The sequence below is a fragment of the Anopheles gambiae genome, chromosome 3, assembly GCF_943734735.2.
Source record: "Anopheles gambiae chromosome 3, idAnoGambNW_F1_1, whole genome shotgun sequence".
Classification (NCBI taxonomy): Eukaryota; Metazoa; Arthropoda; class Insecta; order Diptera; family Culicidae; genus Anopheles; species Anopheles gambiae.
In genome coordinates, this window is record NC_064602.1 from 66,760,312 (window position 1) to 66,773,384 (window position 13,073).

Here is a 13,073-nt window from a genome sequence, read left to right on the forward strand (position 1 = left end):
AGCATCCCACGTTTTTTATGTGAGAACTGACATTGGCTTCCTTCCCCCAAATCATGTCGACCTTCAATGTGTGTATCAATCTAAGGGGCAAAAAACTTGCTCCTCCTTTTTTTAAACACATTACAACACATCTCCGATGGAAAACTCTCCTCTTCCGGCACAACGAAATGGTCAATTCGATATGATTCCCATATTTTTCCTTTTGCCAGCTGTGCTTCACCCTCTTGCATCGAATGGCAAACAACGGGCTAAGCGATTGAAACGGCGAAAGGTTATTGTCGAAAACTATCCCCGAGGGAAAAAAGCATTTTTCCAATGCATAACATTTCCCTCCTCCGTTGGGAGGTGGTTGGGTGCAGCAGTAGTAGTTGTGTATCGTAAATCGGCAAACCAGATTTGTCTGCTCGTGGGTTCAATAACGATCGATGGTGGATCGCGCAGAGGAGAGTCTGGAATGTGAACGTGTGTGTGTGTGTCGTCGGGCTGGGAAGACAGATGTGAACGTGGAGGAAATAATTCAGCATGCTCTGAAATGTTTCGCATGATATTTTGCTCGTACACTAACAGGAACCAAGAGGCAATAATCGCATCGCTTGGAAGCACTCGAAGATTTTCATTTTATAGTGTGCTTCTTCGTTACGAGTGTGGAAGAGAATGGGTTTAAAAGCATAGTCACAGTCACAGTCTATATGTTTAATGTACCGGACAGGACACATTCCTCTTCCAATCTGACAGTATTTCTTCGATGATATAAATCAACCCGTTAAAATATTTGATGGTTACTATCATTTGACAATATTGGTTTGTGTTGGCAAAAGTATGCTGTTTGAATTTGAAAAAATACCATTAAAATGCATATAAAAGCTAAAAAATGCTGCACTGGTGCTGTGGCGAGTTGACCGTTTCATGTGTGTTCAATCTATCTGGCAGTAGTTGTTCGTCAGTAATATAAATCAAGCCGTTTAAATATTTGATAGCTAGTATCATTTGACAATATTGGCTTGTGTTGGCAAGAATATTCTGTTTAAATTTCGAAAAAAAAACCATAAAATTGCATACAAAAGCTAAAAATGCTGATGGCTGGTGCCATGACCAGGATGCGAATCGACCGTTCGAGGTGTGTTTTCACAACTTATTTGTCAGTAGTCGTTCTGTAATATGTATCTTATCGTTTAAATATTTAAAGGGACCTATATTTTACTGGTATTAGCTTCACTTTACAATATTTAGCGGCTAAAATGTCATACGAATGTATGAATGTGTCATACAGAAAAAGATTATCTTCTGGTGCCGTGACCAGGATGTGAATCCAGTCCATTGTGATTGAATGATTAATCATATCGTAATAGTCCTTATCATCCGAGTAAAGTGTTGTTACCCTTCGTCAACCGTTATCTGTAAGATATTTGATATGCTAAACAATCAATAAACCAACCCTTCTATAGCCAGAAAAGGAAACACTTTGATTTTTTCAAACAGCTTTCAGGCCAGTTCCTCAGAGCGTGAAATTTCCTTTCATCTCAATCTGGAATTTAAATGTGTCTCTCCTGTACCTACCCTTCTGACTTATTGGTGTGTAACTAGCTTGACTAAAGACTAAGGAACAAAAAAAAGATGATGAAAAAATAAAGAAAAGGTGTCGATAATTTTATTCGGTGTGATCATAAATTTAAAACTCGACGATTCCTTTTCCACACCACAGTTCTCGGCAGTGCGCTAGCAGCAACAACATGGAGGGAAAAGGAACAAATCCTTCCGGTCGTGTGGGTCCCCTGTGTGAACTAGCCGAGGCGAAGGAAAAGAAATGAAAGGAAAAAAGCACACATAGAACACCCCTTTCCTGCTGAAGCGACGATAAGAGTTCTAGCTGCCGCGAGCGCGGTCTGTACCCTGCGCGTTCACCTTGACCTGTTGGACCCCGGACCTTGTTAGCGTTTGGTATTACAAATTATGGTCTGGCTCGAAAAACTCGTGAAACAAAACTAAAGCAGCGCGTGTGTTGGTGATTGAAACTGTCTTTTGGTTGCTTCTTATTTAACCACCTTCCCAGCAAGAGGACACTTAAGAAGCAGATCATTCGCGGGTTTTATTTCCGTTTTGCTCATACCGCTCCGCGATAAGGTCTTCTAGGCTCAAGAATGTTCAGTACAGCCTGGCATTACAATCGTAGTTCTTTTGTAGGGTTGAGACAGCAAAATATTTCACAAAACGGAAGAAACATACCATTTTGCGAAGGGGTCAGTTTTCGCGATGCTGAAAGGACAGCGTTTTCTCATGGCAGAGGATGGATAGAAATGTAATCGAGACATACATTCTGCGCACGTTCTGGACGAAATGCAATTGAGGAAATGTTTTGCTTTTAAGTGTGGTGTATGTGTAGGAACATACAACATCGGCTTTTCATTTTGATATACGATGTGCTGCGCCGTGTTTGTTGTTTGTGGTAGGGGAAATGGTTCAGCGCTTTAACAGAGGGTCCTGTTGGTTTGGTTTGATATTTGCTGTGGGATATTTGTTTTGACCACAATCCAATATTTTATCCCATTATATTTGTCTGCGTATGTGTTTGTGTGTGTGTTCGTGGAGTCAAAACTCAATCAAATATTAATCGATTTCTATTATTTTCTCTTTTATTTACAGGTATGTTTCAACTGTTTCAATATGATCTAGACGTTTCGCTCAATTGACAGAAGGGGTGAGAAAATTTTATAATGTTATCATATTTTTCCATACGCTTGTTTATCGTTCATCTTCATCGAAAATACATAATTGTGGAACTTTAAAAAAGGATCCAAAGTATCCTGGTACCACTTCACGCAAAAGCAGTTCATTGTTCGGGGAAAGAAAAAGGGTACTTGTGTACGTACCCTTCTGGGTTTTGTGATCATGCGGGATTTCCTGTGCCACATTTGCCGAACTTTCGAGTTCAAGCGGAAAAGGAATCTTGAGTCCGATTAATGATACCAGCAGAATGTTATCTACTCTCTCGAACTCTCTCGAGTGTGTGCTGCTCCTTCCTCCCAGGCGGGACTGCTTTTTGGATGACCTTTTGTAAACTACACCGGGACCAAATTGTCTTGGAGATGATGCCTGGTTTGGTCTACATTTGCCTTTTATGTTCTGTTAAAATCATAGCCGGTTTGCATGTTATTGTTAACATGTCAGTGTTTTTTGTGTTCGTTATTTTCTTATTCGTTCGTATGAACTATATTTGCTATAACTCTAATAAAAATGCTGGACATTGTAGCTTAAGTTGTTTTGGTATTAATAAGTTATTGGATCTTCAACACAATTTATGTAACAACTTATTCAGTAATTTAGTTTTGAATTCATATTACCGCTCTGTGTGAAAACTGGTCAAAGTTACCTCGATCTCTTCTATCAATAAACACGTTCAGTAGAGAAACAAAAGAGAAATGTCGATATTCTGTGCGGATCACACACTATCACTTTCCGCTTGCAATAACGTAATCGTTCATTGCCTTCCTTCCTTTCCTTGCTGTCTTTAAACATGGGGATGGTGGCCCGCATTTCCTTTCAAATTATTCGTCATGACGTCGTTAAGCAGACATGTGAGACGTTACGTGCGCGCCTCACCAAACTGTCATCCTTCCTGCTGCGTTCCCTGAATATTGATCATCGCCACTGTGTTGTTGTGCGATGCCTCTCTTGCTACACAAAAAGCACAGATTAAGCGAGCCTAAAAGTTTTGATTAAACACGTCAGTCAGTGATGGTGTGAAGCTTCGAGCCCTGGAAGAAGGAGCACATGCACTGGGAAGTGTGGGCGAGCGCGCGCGCGCGAAGAATAGATGGTCGGAGCTGTCAGAAGAAGCGTAATATATAGAAGCTCATAAAATAGAGTGAAAGAACTACCCCAGACCAGATTGAGGAGGATGTGCTGTGGACAACACCGGGCATGTGCGCCCGCCAGTAGGAAGGGACGAATCAATGCGATTGTTGTGTGTGTGGTCATTTGCATATTATTCAAATTGGATAAAGTTTCTCTCAAAAGCATTCCCAGCGCTACATCGGGATTTGAAATGTAAGATTGAACTGGCAAAACACACACACAGGCACACAAATTCAGAAAGGAGGAGGAACAGTTCCAGAAAATGAATGGATCTTTTCGACGGCGAAGAAAATGGATTTCAAAATCGACCGGAAGTGGAGAATCTACGGGCGCGCGCGGGTTTGCGTATCGGTATCGTCTCATATCATCCTACGCACGGTTCTTCGCTTTTCTCGTGTCGGAACGCATCAAAATGAATGTGTGGGGTTGATAGGGAAGGTAAATTTACTGCCCGAATATTAGTGAGAAAAAAAACACAGCCTCACAAGCAGCATTTTCAGCCCGGTGACCGGTTTTTGTTAGAACCGTCCGGAGATTAAGAAACAAAACACAGCCGTTTTAGGAAGAAGAATTATCTCTCTGTCTCTCTTAACACAAGCATACCACTCCTGTGGGGTTTGTTTTTTGTTGTGTATTTAATTCCCCATACTTGAAGCAATAAATCGTGCCCTCTCTATTGTTCTGTTTTATGTTAACCGTGTGCGGTGCACGAAACAGCGAAATGCATTATTATGTCGTAATTTTGATTGACTTTGCTGATTGTGACAAAAGCACAATCGTCTGACTAATCGTGGGTTCGCATTTCCACTGCGCTACCACGACACGACCGGGGTAATACAAACTGGCCAACTTTTGGGCTGCAAATCCGGTGTGGTGCGGCGGACAGAACAGTGTATATAAAGAGTAGCAGCATAATAATGTGTCAGCGACAGCATTAAGCAATGAAATATGCTGTCTGGTGCGAAAAACTGAAACCCGTCAGAAACACAAACAGCGAGAGAGAGAGAGAGCAGCTTTCCGCGTAGCCTCTGGTACGATGTTATGCCGTACCAATTGCTAGGCACTTGGGCGGTGTATGGAAGTACACTTTTTTGGATTTATGAGAGCGGTGGAATATGCTTTACATTTGGCTGTGTGTTAATGTTTCAAAATAGAATAAATTAATTTACTTTTATTGCTATTTGGATCGTTTCTTTCAACAGCATTCTTGTCTTCTCAACTTTCTTCTCATCCCCTTTTGTTCCTCCCTCAGACGTGTACCCTAATGTGAGACTAATCGATGATGCTCTTCTCTCTTGTGGTCGCATAATGATATCGTAATTTTCAATCACACTTTCGATCACGTTTCGAGAGCCGACACACAAGTTCCCCAAATTGCCTCCTCCATGTGGGCATTATTATTAAAGTAACTGATTTAAAAGCCATCTGAAAATGGTTCACCTTTCCCCCTTTTTTCTGTGACGACAAAAAACCCCGAGTTCTTCCCTCCGGCCAGCAAAGGTTTTCTAGGGCCTCCGCCCCAACGTTTTTTTGAAGTGTGTTTATTTATTTGATGTTTGTTTGGCTTTTGGGAGACGAGAGAAAAAACGGGAAAATGCGTCTGACTTGTACCACGACATGTATGCACACACACACACACATAAAGATGAATAATAAACGGGAGGGAATTCTGGGGTTCAACCTCTTCTAACACTGCAGCATCTGGTTCATGTTTTTTCACCCCGCTTTTCTTCCTTCATTTCGTCAACTGCCGACGTCTAACTGCTGCAAGAGTAGCATGTTTTTTTCGCCTTCACATCAGCATAAAACAAATGTCGATAGCGAAGGAGGCGGCGGCTGCCTCTCCGTTATGATTGTTTTATGCCGTGTTGTGTGCAGTGCTTTGGGCCAATGGTTGCAAATACATGTTCTAGAAGGGAAGGGTGCTGCATGGTGCTAGTGAAGGCCAAAGTTTCGAGTGGTTGCCGCTTCAAGTGTGCCACTCAATAGCGTCCAACCTCGACCATTTTCAAGGTGTTGCACTTTGGTGTAATATGGCTGTAAATTGGGAGGAATTGATTCGGCTAACATGTTTAGCAGGATTTCTGAAAACGACGAGGGAATTAAGTTTAGTTTGTATTGTTCATTTTTTATTTAAAATTACATTTATCAGTTTATTCCCCTCACGTGTTGGGTTCTTCAGCTTATCACACTCACTTCTTATTGCAACTCAGTCTGAGTTGCGAGCAGGCAAAAATAATTGATTCTATTGTAGCTAAATGCCTATACCCTTCAACACATTCAATTCAAACACTACACTAATTTGCTTAAGATAAACGACTTTGATAATCTAAACAACGCACAGAGACCACCATTGTGGAAGACCAACGCAATGAAACGCTGCCTCTGCGTCGCTTCTGGTCGCTCGCTGCCTTCCCTTCTCCGTGCGTTAATGTCGTTTATCAAATGATTTCCCTACCAGATTCTTGAACCCGCAGGTCTCTTCACCGGGGGCTCTCGCCCCGATCAGTGTTTGTTCGATTTTTATTTTAGAATAAATAATAAAAAAACAGATCTCCCATACCGAGCCTCACACTAATGCTGCTGCTCGGGATACGGTGGTGACATAAAAATTACGCAACCATCTATTATGTGTGAGCAACGAGGGATTTCTACCAGACGGAGAGGCAAATCCGTCGATGGAGACACCCCGAGAGAAGTATTTGGCCAGCCAGAGTCAGCCCGCTTATGCTAGTTTCGATCTCCTGCTGCGTATGATTATGGCTGAGAACATAACTCACGGGTCTCAACCTGTGTGTGCTGCTTTTAAAGAGCGTGCGTGTGTGTGTGTACGTGTTGGTGCGTCTACTTGACATTTCCTATAAATCAGCTGCCCGGCCAGGCGAGCCTGTGGGTCGAACCAGAGGTACATTTGCCCGAGGAGTGGCTGTTTTGGGAAGCTTTTTAGAGTTCTTCTTCAATCACTTTAAATTTAGCATCCTAGCGGGAGGCCCAAAAGTAATCGTGGACAGTTAAGAAACCTTCCGTAGGTCTCGGAGTGGAGTTGACGAACATCATAAAAAGGGGAAAATGTTCTAATGAGCGGATAGTAGTATGATAAATGCTTCACTTAATCTTATACCGCCCTCCGGACCTTCGGGACCAAGGGAGCGATTTTATTGTTAGAATAATTCATTAAATGGTCAAACTTTTTTGTGGTTTATTTTCTTTTTATTTGTTCCTCAAGGTGCAATGATCTACTTAAGCGATATCGTAGGGGGAGAGAAAAAACTGTGGTCAGAATTAAGAACAGATATATATATATACACACACACACCTTTGCTACGCAACAAAGTACGAAGAAAACCAATTAAGATGCGAACAAAGCGCACACACAACCATTTAATGCGCTGCTCACTCCCCCCGTCATGTTGCAGTTTTTGTGTTGCATTGCGGTCGTTGTCCTTACAAAGAAGACACGCGGCGCATGAAAAAAGCAGAAGAAACCGTAAGCGAAAAAAACACACACAAAAGCCCGCCACCCTGAAGGTGATTCCGGGGGATGAGTTGGGGGGATATATGCACATGCACAAACACCGCACACAAGCGTGTGCCTACACAGGGAATGTCGAGAAAAAAATACAGCAAAAAACAAGCAGAGGCAATCTCAACCGTGAACACAGGCGGGGTGAAGGAGCGGGGCGTTAAAAGCGAATTAATGATGACAAATTCGGTGTCTCTGACCAAAGGCGACGACGGGCGTAAGGCCGATGACATGTCGCGAATCACAAGCGGAAGAACAAGCGAAAAGAAGGGGGTGAAAAAATCCAGAGAGAGGAAGCAAAACATGATATGCAGTTCACCTTCAAAAGTTGCAATCAGAAGCAATGAAAAAAAAAAGAAGGAGAATGCTCATGGAGAAATGAAGATTTATTTAAAATGCAAACGAAACGGAAACAAAACGATAAAACCAACATTCAAAAAATCAAACCTCTCGTGTGAGTGTGTATGTGTGTGTGTGTTGGGAATTTCAAAATTAAGCCATAATAAAAGGTGCTACGATGTTAAATTTATCCGCCAAAGTGGTAGCTTTATATTAGCTTTTTTATGAGTTATAACAAACGATTTACGCTTGCGGTGGCTAGAGTAATGCTTTGTTCTTTTTCGCGACAACTTGGCTCGTAGTACACGTCCAGCGGTGGTGCACATTTGTCATTGCACTTTAAGTCATGGGAGCTGCCGTTTGTGCTTGCCCCAGCACCACCCACTGCGTGTTGTGTGCATCGTATGACGCATTGGCATTGGCTGAAGGTTGGCCTTCGCAAAACGCGGACACACGCAGTTTTGTTGAGTGTTGTTTGTGCTGCACCGTTTGTCTTGTGCTTTTTACCCCCCCATTTGCAGTCACTTTGCTGTAGAGAGGAAGGCTCACTCCATTGATGTAAATGTTTTTAAAACCCCCAACACGAGAACGCGAAGTACGATTAGCAGAGCTAAGCGCACCGCGACGCATAAACCGAAAGCCGCAAGAGGGAAAGAAGAAACAAGAGACAAAAGCAAAAAAAAAGAATCTAACCTTCGGCCTTTTAATGCTTCTGCTTTTCGGCAGTTCATCAACTTTAATTTTCCGAATCGTTTTACTTTGATTTGGGGGTGAATTGTTTCCGCATGATTAGCAGCGCAGCATCATTATTCATCATTTCTTTGGCTCGCCCCTCTGGTGGCCGAAACGCAACATCAAATGCACACCAATCTCTGTGCAAATGATTCATTTCATTAGCCTTTTTTTGTAATAGTAATTGCTCCCCTCACCTCTTCCCTCATACACATAGTAGCGGCGTTTTGGTGGATTATTTGCATTTTTTTTTGCACACACTTCTTCACGCGTGAAAAGACGGTTAGGCATGTGTAGGACGAATTGATTTTAAATTGTAGCGTTCTTTTTAACGTTTTATTATGATTATTATTATTATTATTATTATTATTATTATTATTATTATTATTATTATTATTATTATTATTATTATTATTTATTCAAAATTGTTTGCATCACTGGGCTGTTGATAGTAACAGTAACCGATGATTTGTTTAATCATCAGTAGAACAACTTAAATATACCGCTGGTTGTTGATGTGGTTCTAAACGTGTAAAGTGTGTTCTAGTTGCGTATGTGTCGGTTGAGGTCCTAAAAATCTATCATAATTTCCAAATGACAGTAAAAGTGCATATGTTTTTATACATAATTTTCTGCAAAATGACCACTTAGTTAACACAGTGCTTCATGTTATTGAATGGAACATTATTAATTCTTCTGGCTGCTATGTGTAAATAAAACAATAATTTTAAAAGGTTTGAGAACATGAACAAATGCACTCTTCGCTGTAAGAGAGGCTAAATCGTTCCCTTTGTTTAACGGAAGAAGTCACAGAAAGCAACAAATAAAACAAAACACACTCACACATCCATTCCCCCCGTGCACCAAGTTTGCGTCAGGAAGCGTGCAGAAAAGTGCATCCCTCCCTGCAGCACGATGATGGTCGGTCGCTCCCCAGACGACCACCAACCCCTCCGCCAAAAAAGGTTGTCCGTCTGTCCGTTTCTTGTTGGTTTTGTTATTTTCTTAACCATTTATATGGGATGCAACGAACCTTGGAGAGCAGAGTGGAGACGATTAATGGAAATACCTTGGCATACATTAGTAACAACAGTCCCGAGAGAGAGAGAGAGAGAGACAGTTTGCTGCTTTACCATCGCGCGCGCGTTTGTGTGTTCTTTCTTCATCTCTTGGTCGCGGCGATGCTATGTGCTGGGGTTGTCAGTACGCGATGGCCAAGGTAAAAAGTGCAGTCTTTATGATGTTCTCCAAGCGCATTCTATCCTCACACTGCTCTCTGGGAGGCTTAGTTTAGATGTCAAGCCGCGCGTGTCTTGTAATTAATCATATCTCTTGTGGAAGGAATTGTAGTAGCAGCAGCAGCAGCAGAGAAGTAGCAAAAGTGGCGGAATGTTGTTAGCAAGCGTTAGTAAATGAGCCGGACAGGTTAAAGCTCTAATGGTTGATGAAGTACTGCTTTCTTCTTAACGATACACAATGTTTTGTGAACTCCAAGAATAACGATTCAATTATCTTTCAAAGGAACAAATAGAAAAGGTTTTATGAGTATTTGATATCTCAATGTTTTGGCCTCTAACGGGTTTAAAAAAACTATAGAACTACAGAATAATATCGATAAACTTGTCAGATATTTTTGATTTTTCAAATCAGTTTTACACACTAATACTGTCACATCGTTCCATTTGCATTGCATTGCCATTTGCCATATGGTGTATATCTTTTTTTTCGTCCTGCTCTGAGGAGCGTATCGAATCGAATGCATCTTTTTGCCGCTTTAATTTTACACTCTTTGCCCTCTGCAATAAAAAAAGAAGAAACAAATGCTGCTAAATACTGTTGACCGTGGCGCCAGAGTTGCGCGGTGTGTTGCTGGTGGTGGCGCGTTTCGTGGTTCTTTTTTGCGCGCCACCGTCATCGTGAGGAGGAGGAGGAGGAGGAGGTAGCGTAAGCGTAAAATGAAACCTTCAATTTGCATTTGCGCGCTGGGGTGGTAGCAGCAAAACGATGGAAAGAAAGAATAAAGAAAACCCCGACGCAATGTGTAGGAAGGAGGAAGGCACGATAATCAAAGCGCAAGTGGCGCAAAGCTTACTGCTGCCCGTAATGCACGGCTACGTATGCTGTAAGAGCATGTAAAGATGGAGGGTTTGTTAGGCAGAGAAGGCGCCAAAGGGGAGCGCGATGTGTGATGTGTTTATGTGAAGAAAAATGAATCGACAGCCGTCACCGCGCATTACGCGCAAACGGGTGAAAATAAGATAGGCCGCAAAGAGTGTCAAAGAACTTGCCGCACGCCGCCGCGCTTGCCACCGATGACGATGAGGAGGAGGACGGTGGCGGGCGTTTTTGGCGCGTTCAAGTGATGATGAGATGATGAGGCTACGGGGACACAGGAATCACGAAAGCGCACAGAAGGTGTGAAAATCATATCCACCAGTGAAGTACAGAATAAAAGGAGAAGGTTGGTGGGGAATGGTGGAAGACTATTAAGCTGAAAAGAAAATCACAGCACAAAAACACGAGGCGTTGAGGCGTTTAATGCATTTGAGTGGTTATGAGTTTGAGTGTGTGTGTGTGTGGGACGCGCAGCGCAAGAGTTGAGCAAAAACATTGAAAAAAACACACTCACACAAACCGACACAGTGTAGTACCCTTTGGCTGCCGTGTCGCTGTTTTGTGTGTTGCCCCCGGTTGCGATCGCAACAGCAAAGCGCCGCGAGATTGCGCGAACTTGGAGCGCATCGGGCAGGGTGAGCAGAGAAGCACAAGCTGGGGCGAAACATGAACATTACATAAATAAATTTCTTGCGGCTCTGGTGGTGGTGGTGGTGATGGTGGACTACCGCGACCTACGACAACAAAATAAAATCCAATGTACACACGCTCACTGACTCACTCGCTCGCTCGCGCACTCCTCGATGCTGGAAAAAGAGGGAGCAGGGAGAGGGCTAAAGCCGTCGTGAAGTGGGAGGAAAGCTAGTAAAAGTAGAAGGGCGCTCACACACACACTCAGATGAAGACGAAATTACAAAAAAAAGAGGCAAAAAAACAATCGCTTACAACTCCCATACCCCCCCCCCCCCCCCCAATGATGGGTGGTTGATTTTTGACATCTCGTTCTCGCGATTGCGATAGCGTTCAGGGTGGCAAAGGAGGGGGTGTCATTTCCGTTTCTCCCCTTCACACACATGCTTCTGAGTGTGCAAAAAGAAGAGGAAGAGAAAAACGCACACTGATGATCCAACACACACACACACACACACACAGACACGGGGTCGCACGGGCAAGCCAGTTTCGATGACGTATGACAAAAAGGCAGTGTCGAGTGTCAAACATCACGGAGTGGTGCGTACAACAGTGGCTATCTCTATGGGATGTGTGTGAAAGAGCGCGAACCAAGGCGGGTGTACTTGATTGGCATTGTTTGAAGGATCGTGGAATGGGGGTGATTGGGTGGTGGTTGTTGTTTTTTTTCGTCGTTTGCGCACAGGAAATGGGAGAACGATGCGCGCGCGACACCACGTGGAGTAGCAGTAGTACGGGCTCCCGTGCTGCCCCCTAGCACACAAGTAACGTGAGCGGTGCTAATGGCCACACTTAGCGGAAACGGGATGTACACACGTACACACGCGCTGGAAATAGTAAACGCGCGCTCGGCGGACCTACTTCATCTACGGGGTGTCGTACTTGCCTTTGCTTGTACGTATATCATTCAGCGTTTGGGGCCTGTTACATGCTCATAATGAGCTATTTTATGCTCAATGTGTTGAAGGTTGGGTGTGTGGTGTGTGATCTCATCTTTCGCTTTCACTAATCAGCATTAGCTGCAGTGTCACAGTTAACTATTTGAGGCTATGATCAGATTTGTTTTGTGTTGACAACTGTTTAAAATGATTTCCGCCATACTTTGGAGATCCTCGACGTATGACCCACTCGAGTTGCGACGATTTAATGAAGATTTTGATTTTAACAGAATCTTGTATTTTGCTGAAAATCGAGGATGTTTTCAAACTTCTTACTGATATCCGTTAAATATACGTTTTTGAAGATTCCCTACCAACGCAATCCTAAATTTGTACATCGTGCAAATGATTTTTGTTATAATATTATTGAATACTTTTTTTAATAATTATATTAGTTGAAATACACGGTACTCTAATTTTCGATTTATTTATATGATCTTATTTATTTATTTATGAGATTAAAAAAAGTAAAACTTTTCAAAAAATACGAACGCGAGACAGCCAACGTAGCAAGACGAGCACGAAAGGATGAAAGAGGCATCTTAAAATCGAAGTGAGGTAAATAGGAATTAATGTTCTGCAAACTGACAAGAAAAGGATCGTTTTGGCCATAACGAGAATGGTGAGCAGGAATCATTAATGGAGCTCTAGCCCGGAGTGATCGGAAAGGCGCATAGAGAGGTATCTTGGCATCTACTTCGATGATAAACGAAGCATTGACAGACAGTCGACTAAGGGCTTTTTTAACATTCATCTCGCTTTGGAATTTTTTGGTCCCAAATACTGTCGTACGTCGAGGATCTACTGTATTCCGATTTATTAGTGACAGTCTAGAGTGGTAACTTCAGTTCGAACTTTAAATGAAAAGAGTATAAAAATCTCAT

The 13,073-nt window shown here is 42.6% G+C and overlaps 1 protein-coding gene across 3 annotated transcripts in view; it reads left to right on the forward strand.

The window, feature by feature from the left end:
• LOC133392869 (zinc finger protein jing homolog) overlaps window positions 1–13,073 on the forward strand; it is an 87,729-nt gene that overhangs the window by 24,399 nt on the left and 50,257 nt on the right. The gene's annotated exons all lie outside the window — the stretch shown is intronic.